Here is an 8,210-nt window from a genome sequence, read left to right on the forward strand (position 1 = left end):
GCTCACTGTTTAGCTAAATACCAAAGGAAGGATCCATCTAAATTTAACCAGTTGTCCTAACATTGCAAGACTTACTATAAGGAAAAGGAAGCACCTTGTCTACAAAGGCTGGTTAAGGACTTCATCTAACATTTTAGTGACTGCCTCACATTAGAAGATCATGTGGATCTACCTATCTACGAAGATTGCAAGTTCTTTTCAGAATCACCATTCCACCACCAAGGCACACCACCCTGTTCTAAAGGCCATAATGAGGCTGGAAGGGATCTGTGGTACTACTGTGGGCTTTCTTGAGTTAATTCTTCCCTCAAAGCAGAGATATCAAAAAGCAAAGTAAGGTGTTGCCAAAAAACCAGTTTGCAATCAACACCAATCGACAGAGTTCAGGCATGAGTTACAGAATACATACTCACATTAGTGAGCATACTCACAGGAATGCCAAGAGCATAGGAATGCCATTCCATTAACTGCTGTTTGTGCAAAAATTCTGAAGGTAAAATTGAGTATCTAATGTTAAATATCTTTTATTTTCAATTACAGGATAGCATCATGGTAGTGCTTCTGATTGCATACTACTTTTGACAATTAATTCACTCCAAGTTCAACCAGTACTCAGAAATGAATGGTTCCCCAATATAAAAACAATTCATTCCTCACAAAAATGAGATTTATAAAAGATCAAAACCAATTCTTGTTCTTGTCATTTGTGAATGGACATAGGATCAGGAACAGCCTGAAACAGCACTGTCTCATCTTTCTTTGAAGGGAATCACTCTCATTATAATCACAGTATTTATGCCTAGCAGAGCCTTTCTTTCTTGTGATGGTTACAAGAACAACTCACAGCAGTTAAGGAAGAAAGGGAAAAACATTGCAAAATACACTAAGAGACTTCCTAGTTGTTACTTTAACGCTCCTAATGCTGGTCTATTTTTGAATATTTGGGAGAATATGCAGTACAAACTGACATTGCTTTGAAGTAGAAAAGTATATAAGAATGGTGCTGCTGTTGGTAATTTGTCTTAGCAGAGACATTTTTGCCTCAAAATTCTTTTACTATTTTCTAGAGGTTCCAAATACAGATGGACAGAGCAGTAGAAGAGGTGGGAAAGAACCATAATGAGCTGAAGAACGGTTTTAACTTTTTCTCTCTGGTTATGTTATTTTCTTCATTCCTACCTTCATTGCCAAGAAATTGGAATGAGGATTGATTTTTTTTGCATAAAAAGATTTAAGTTTTTACCTCCTGGGAGTGAAAAGTTAGGTAATAATTTGAACAGAAGTCAAAATGTCACCACTACTCTAATATTGGCACAATATTCCTTTAAGTGTGTCTTAACTTTGCAAATAAAACTAAACCACTAAGAGTTCTCCTTGAGATAATTTTCCAGACCTGGAAATCAGGTGATCATCCAGTCCTCATTCTAAAAGATATGATTTTAATTTAGCAGTGAGTAGAATTCTTTATGGTAGTAAGAAATATGATTAAGGAAGAAATCACTTCTCTTACTCATGTTTGCTATCGCTATGAAGCAGAATGTTTGTATCACTATCGGGCTACTTCCATAGTTCCAACAGCTCAGAGTCCATACACATTCCAAATCATCATCAAGAGGATGGATAATTAATGGTCAGTACTTTCCATTGAGCTATTTGTTCCCACAAAATGATGTATACAGCACAGAAATGTGGATGTGGGATGCTCTGTACATACTCCCATAACATAAGGAATGAGACCACCTATTTGGAAGTGTCTGCCAGCTATGCAGATCTAAGCTGCTTGCCAGGTCAGCTCAGCCAATTTTCCATGTTGTCTCATATAACCTTTAGAAAAGCCTACACAAATTCCACTCCCCGTTATACTGCCCATCTTCATATTCTGGTTTAACACCGAGTTTCAACAAAAAGGTGCTTAGGAATCCAACATATCTCTCACTTAAAGCACTAATCCTAACCTTTGCACTCTGTCTTCCTGAAATTTTATTACCTTGCTATCTCTTAGCTCTAATTTCTGTTGTAAATCTTTCAGTTGTTAGCTGTGCTTTCATCATGTTTATATGGTACCTAAAATGATTGACCTTCAGTTCTGTTTGTTTGGCCTCCTTTTTATTACAGAACAGGAAGCAATCAAAAATAATATTCACCCTTTTCCCACAAAGTAATTAGATGCTAGAAGTAGTACCTTGGCACTAGTTTATTTAACAATCTAAAAAATCACCTAGCAAGAACTTCAGTGTGAATACCCTGGAACTGCCTGATCAGAACAAACACTTTGTTTTAAAATTATCCTGTGTCTAGAGTATTTTGTCAACCTGACTGACATTCCTCCAGGCACGTGTAGCTTCTGCACTTCACATGCAAAATGTTGTCACTATATCTATTTGAATAAAATATATTGTAGGGCAATCTACTCATACATTTTGAGAATACCACATTTTTTTCACATCTTCAATGCCTTTTATCACTCATGAGACCAAGGTCTTCTTTTACCAAGTAAACAATGCAAAGAACCTGCATTAAAGTAGACAGAAGTTTTATAAATCAAGTCTTAAGTGCCTAAATGCATTTTTTATTTCAAGCAGTAATTTAAAGAGTTGAAGAAGAAACATCATCTGGTAATTTGTGCTATCAGAGAGGTACAAACTGTGAAAGTTACATTATTCCCTGCTGGCACTTCATTTCTAGGCTGTGTCTATAAAGCACAGGAAAAAAGTACCATTTTTATAATTACTTCAAATTCAATTTCAGATATCAGATTATATAAACGGGGCATTCACGAGCTAATGTGCATCATCCACACAGACAATTTGAAGTGTACCTGCTTCAGCATGGGCCACAATCCCTTCCATAATCACTGCCATAAATGCTTTGAGATATGTTCTGCTGGGGACTTGGCCATGACCACAGGTGTTTCGGGTGGACCTGCTCTTGAATGGATTCCCCCACAAGTCACAGACCCTTCAATTTGAGTTCCCACTGGAGTTCCAGCATGTCCAGCACAGCAATACAGACAGCAGCGATGCCTGGGCCATCTGCCAGCCCAGATGCATTTCACTTGCTGTTATCAAACTGTTCCCAGGCACAGCAGAGTCAGATGATGAGCAGCACAACACTACAGCAAGCAGCAAAAGAGAAGCAGCCATGAGCACTGGACCCTCATATACAGTCAGGCAAACAAGCACAGGGGCCTGTCAATCAATAGCTAAATAGCAAGACCAGCTATGAATTCAATCTTGCACATTCCAATAAATCTGTCGTTATCTTAGACTCTTCAAGCCCCCCATTAGGTGCCAAAAAGGACTGTTGTCATTTAACCTCAGAGGATTCCCAGGAATTTGTGTCAGCAAATGACTTAAACGAAAAAAGTGAGATTAAGAGAATATGGGTGTACAGGCAATCACAGTGAGGAGTTGAGATATTTGGAAAAGCTGCCTCAAAGTACCAAGAGTTACTGATGGAAAACAGTTTTTTGTGATACTGGTTTTTCTCTTCTTGCGTCCTGCAGCACCTTTTTTTTCAGTTCATGACCAAAGTCTGATATTTCACCTTTGCTGGTTCAGGAGAATGTGCTTTCCAGCTACTTTGTGTCATTGTTACAGTATTGGCCCATGTGTGCCAATATCTTGGTGCTCACCATGAGCAGTGCATCAAAACCCCAAATGAGTTTGCAGCTCACAAACTGTTAATTCCACTAAAGGTGACCAAATTTGTCAAACAAAATGATGGCCTGACCAAACTAATTCCAGTATAAATATTTCATCTTACTATTATGGCAGATTTGAGCAGAAACAGAAGCAGAATCCTCTGGAATCTAAAACATTTTCAAAATGAAGACTCACATTCCAGCAGATTGCAGCAGTGACCTAGTTCACATGCATTTTCATAGCAACAACAGACATATCTGCAGTCTTTGCTTAAAAGACATCAGTCATAATTATTATCTGGAAAAAGGATCAGTTAAAGTGGATGAAAGCATTTTGAGACCATCAATACTGAAAGCATGGAACTCTATGACAGACATCATTTACACATTTTTCAGCTGCTAAATCAAAAGCAATAATTCTTGCTTTCAGAAAGAGTTTGGTCTGTGTTTTATACATCAGGACTGATTAATTTTTCTCAATTGTTTTTCCTCAACAGAAATAGGAACAAACAAGAATATATATGAAACCTACTAGAAACTCCATCTTATTACGACATGCAATGAAATTAAAATTAAAAAATTAGGAAAAAAAAAAAAAAAAAGGAATAAAACTTGGCAGCCCTGTAGTTGAAGTAGACTTCTCAATACTCCCTTCCTTGCAATGCACTGTCACAGAGTGCTAAGCTCTGAATTAATACAATCTAAAGTTAAGAATTCTTTGCAGCTGATCTAGGAAGCTTGGCTATTTAAAAATAAAAACGATTTTTTACTAATCAGCAAACAGTTTTAAAGGAAATAAAAGAACTGCAAAGCAAGCTTATTAGATAAGACTGTGAACAATGTATTGGTCATACAAAAAATCATATAAGGATTCTTTTCAAATAGAAAAAGAGAAGTCTGAACATTAGAGACAGGGATGGTAGTGAAGATCAAATAGACTAATCCAGGCTTGGCAGAGAAGATCTTATCTTGGGGATTTTGGGATGCTTTAACTGTGGAGTTTTAATGTAGCTGTTTTTTAAAAGAATTTTTGTAATTTTCTGGACCTTCCATCAGCCCTGGCTCCCCAAGGGCTGAGGTGACTGTGTCACAGTGGCCAGAATGTTGGTGGTGGCTGTGGCAAGGGCCATGAGCCATGTCTTTGGGTCAGTGGGAAGAGGCAGGAGGCAGAGTTCAGGCTGTGGCACAAGGGCTCCATGCAGACCTAAGTACAGGGTCATTTCATTTCAAGTCCACAGCTGGGATGTTTTGTTCTCTGCCTATGTAAATTTTCATTTAAAGTTGTTGTTGTTAAAGGAATACATATTACTGTCTTACATTTTTTCTCCTAAAAAGCATCCACTGGGCTTAGAATTCCCTAGAGATTCATCTGAAGATGCATATGGCTGCTATTCTGGATTTATTAACTGCAATATTACCATATAGTGTATGAAATCTGGGGCAGACTTTACTAAACAGTTAAATAGTTTTCCTCCAGTATTTCATTATGTAGATTTTAACCCTCTTCTAATTCTCAGAAACTCATAAACTCATAAGTCTAAGTCAATGACAACAAGACAATACTGGTATCTTATAAAAATATATTGGTAACTTCCCAAAGTCATGGTGCAAATCTAAGTTTTGACATAGCATGTAAGACAATTTTTTATGATTCAGGTGTCTCTGCAGTAGATTATGTCATGAGAGCTGGCACAGCACTCTTTTAATTCCTGCTTAGTTGAATCTTATTAGCCATCTTTCTGTGATTAATTTTTATTTGAATAAAAAGAAAAATAGAAGTATTTGAATAAAAGAGACTGCTAATCAGATAGTACAACACAATTAATGTACAGGAAGAGAATTCTGTCTAGAGGAGACTCACAGACTTACACTGGGACTGTAGCCATGTGCTGTTTTATTTTCTTGCTTTCTGCTATGATTTTTCAAAGCACACCTCTCCCTGAAATGTCAATGCATAGAAAAGAAGTGCATAAAAGTCATGTTCTTCAAAGCCAAGTGTGACACCTTCATGTCAAACTGTTGAGAAAAAAGATAAAACATGGAAAGTTGTTGCAAAAAGATCTGTCAAATATTAGTCATGTTTCCAAACCACACTCTGAAATAGCTTTTTACCTTTCTAGTTGCAAGGGCATGCCAGCCTGTGAGATGACACATACTACAGCTCCCAGCAATCTTAACAATTGCACCAGACCTAATCAGACTAGGTTCAGGATTTTTGTTATGAGGATCAGTGCAAATAGAGGCCAGATTTCATCACATTCAACTAAGAGCCTCCATCCCAAAGCAGAGTTTACCTGGCCACTCTGTCAGTGACACGCATCCATTGGTATTATCCAGCTCCTCTGCACTCTGACAAGATCAGCAAAAGCTGCCTGCCCCACTTCTTTTAAATGAAATCATAATAATTTAATATTACTTTGTTATTAGTTATTATAATAATAATAACAACTAATAAGTTCTCCCATTATATCTACAAGCAAACTTGTGTGTTTGCTCAAAAAATGAAAAGTAGAAATCCTCCCCAATATCAACACAATATTCAGCTGGGGAAAAAAAGATAAGTATTATTTTCCATAATACACTAAAAACAGAAATATAAAGGAAGCACAATTTTTATTGAACTGTTTTCTGCAGACTCTTCTAGCCCCTATTTTAAACAATTTCTATCTAATTTTTGATTTATTATTTTTTTCTTTGTAAATGACCTTGATGTCATTAATTTTCTAGTAGGTTTGCAATGAGATCAGCTGAGTGTCTCTGGAACATTTTTTTCACAAAAATGAAAACAGCAACATGTTCATAACAGGCATGGATGAATGAGTCATAGAAACAAGGAGAGCACTAGGATCCTCCTCCTTCCCAAACACAAGAGAAGAAGAAACCAAAGTTCAAAAAAAGTCAGTGAGCACAAGCCAGCCTCAGCTCCAGTACAAGATACAAGACAGGTAAATACTCTGTGCAACAGCAGCAGTCGTGCATGACCCGCAAAGGCCAGAACTAGGGCTCAGGGTCTTTTGATCTGATGGAATTGTAACAATGCAAAGGCAAACCAACAGATTGGTAAGAAAGTCAGGATAGTTTTAGCAATGGACACTGTAAGGTGCTGATGCCCCATGTGGACTCTGATTCTCAAAAAAATATGGCTAATCCTGGTTGTGTCAATACAATTTAGAACTTAATTCCTTACTTTAAAAAGAAAAAAAAAAAAAGTGTGAAGAAACCCAGATTTGCGAATGGTCTGGATTGTGGAGATTGACACTTTGGTCAACCTATATTCTTATCTCTCCTTCTACAAAGCTCAAGGGTTAACTTTGCACTGCTAAGAAGCAAGGATTGGCAAGCTGCCCTTGCTAGTATTTCAGAAAAACACGTTACATGTTCCTGTCTTTTCCTGATAGAAACACTTTGCTGTAACCTAGCAGTGTTGCTCCCACTCCAGTGTCTAAGAATATAAAAAATTACATGGGATGTGAAGCAACGTGTCATCTATTATGTTTGGAATAAGGCATTTTAGGGTGGAAAATAAAAACTAATTTAAAAGTGGGATCTGTACAGAGCAGACATCAAGCTAAGTACAGACTGAGAGTGACTTCTCTGGTTGTAACCTAAATTAATGTTCCTTAAGAGAGTAAGACAGCTCTTCAATTATGACAGCTAGGAGAGATGACAGATTATAGAAGTGACATGACACAACAACCAGCTGACGAGATATACAGAAAACTACAGTGCTCATAAAACTTTACTGATTAAATACTGAGTTCACAGTTTTGAACACTGACTGGAATTGGTACTTTGGGTTCCCCGGTTTGCCTTTGTAGGTCTTTCCTGAGGACCAGGTTTCACATGTGAATAAAAATAGTTTTCTTCAAGCTGGATGTTTCTGGTTTTTCATTGATCATCCCTGTGAGTTAACCCCATGCTGGACCTGCTCTGTTTCACCTTCACCATCTCCCCAAAGCCGTTTAAATGTCTCATGAAGAAAATTAATCTGAGATGTTTATGTTTAGGATGTTTAGGTTTTTGACAATTCTATTGTGAGGCTTTAATTTGTAACCCTCGTGTGAATGTCCTAGCAGTTACACATATACCTCAACAACTCTTACCCATCAAGGACATTTCTCTGAGAGGTCAGATTGTACCTCTGAAAGAAGTGCCTTCAGGCTGTTCCTGTCAGGGCTCTGGGTGCTCTGGCAAGCCTAAACTGGTAATAACAAGCCCTGACCAACCTCACCTGTGACCTCCATGCACATGCCTATGCCCATTCACCCAGCAGCTCCATTTCAGCTCTTGCCTGAGCCGTGCCTGTCCCCGGCTGCCCTGATTCAGAGACTGGTTTTGGTAAAGAGACTCCAGACTGACTGGTAGCCTTTTATCAAGCCCCTTGGAGTGACATTAGACTTATGACATAGCCTTGTTTCTAAGCCCTTCCCAACTGGACTCCCAGGATTAGGCTCATCCAGACTGGGGCTGCTGGTGGATCCTGTCACTGTCACCATCCTGCCCTGCTCAGGTCCTGTGGAACTGCACCAGGTGAGCTCCTGTGGTTATCCCTCAGCACCCATTCTCC

The sequence above is a fragment of the Zosterops lateralis genome, assembly GCF_965231275.1.
Source record: "Zosterops lateralis genome assembly, chromosome: 2".
In the NCBI taxonomy this organism is placed as follows: domain Eukaryota; kingdom Metazoa; phylum Chordata; class Aves; order Passeriformes; family Zosteropidae; genus Zosterops; species Zosterops lateralis.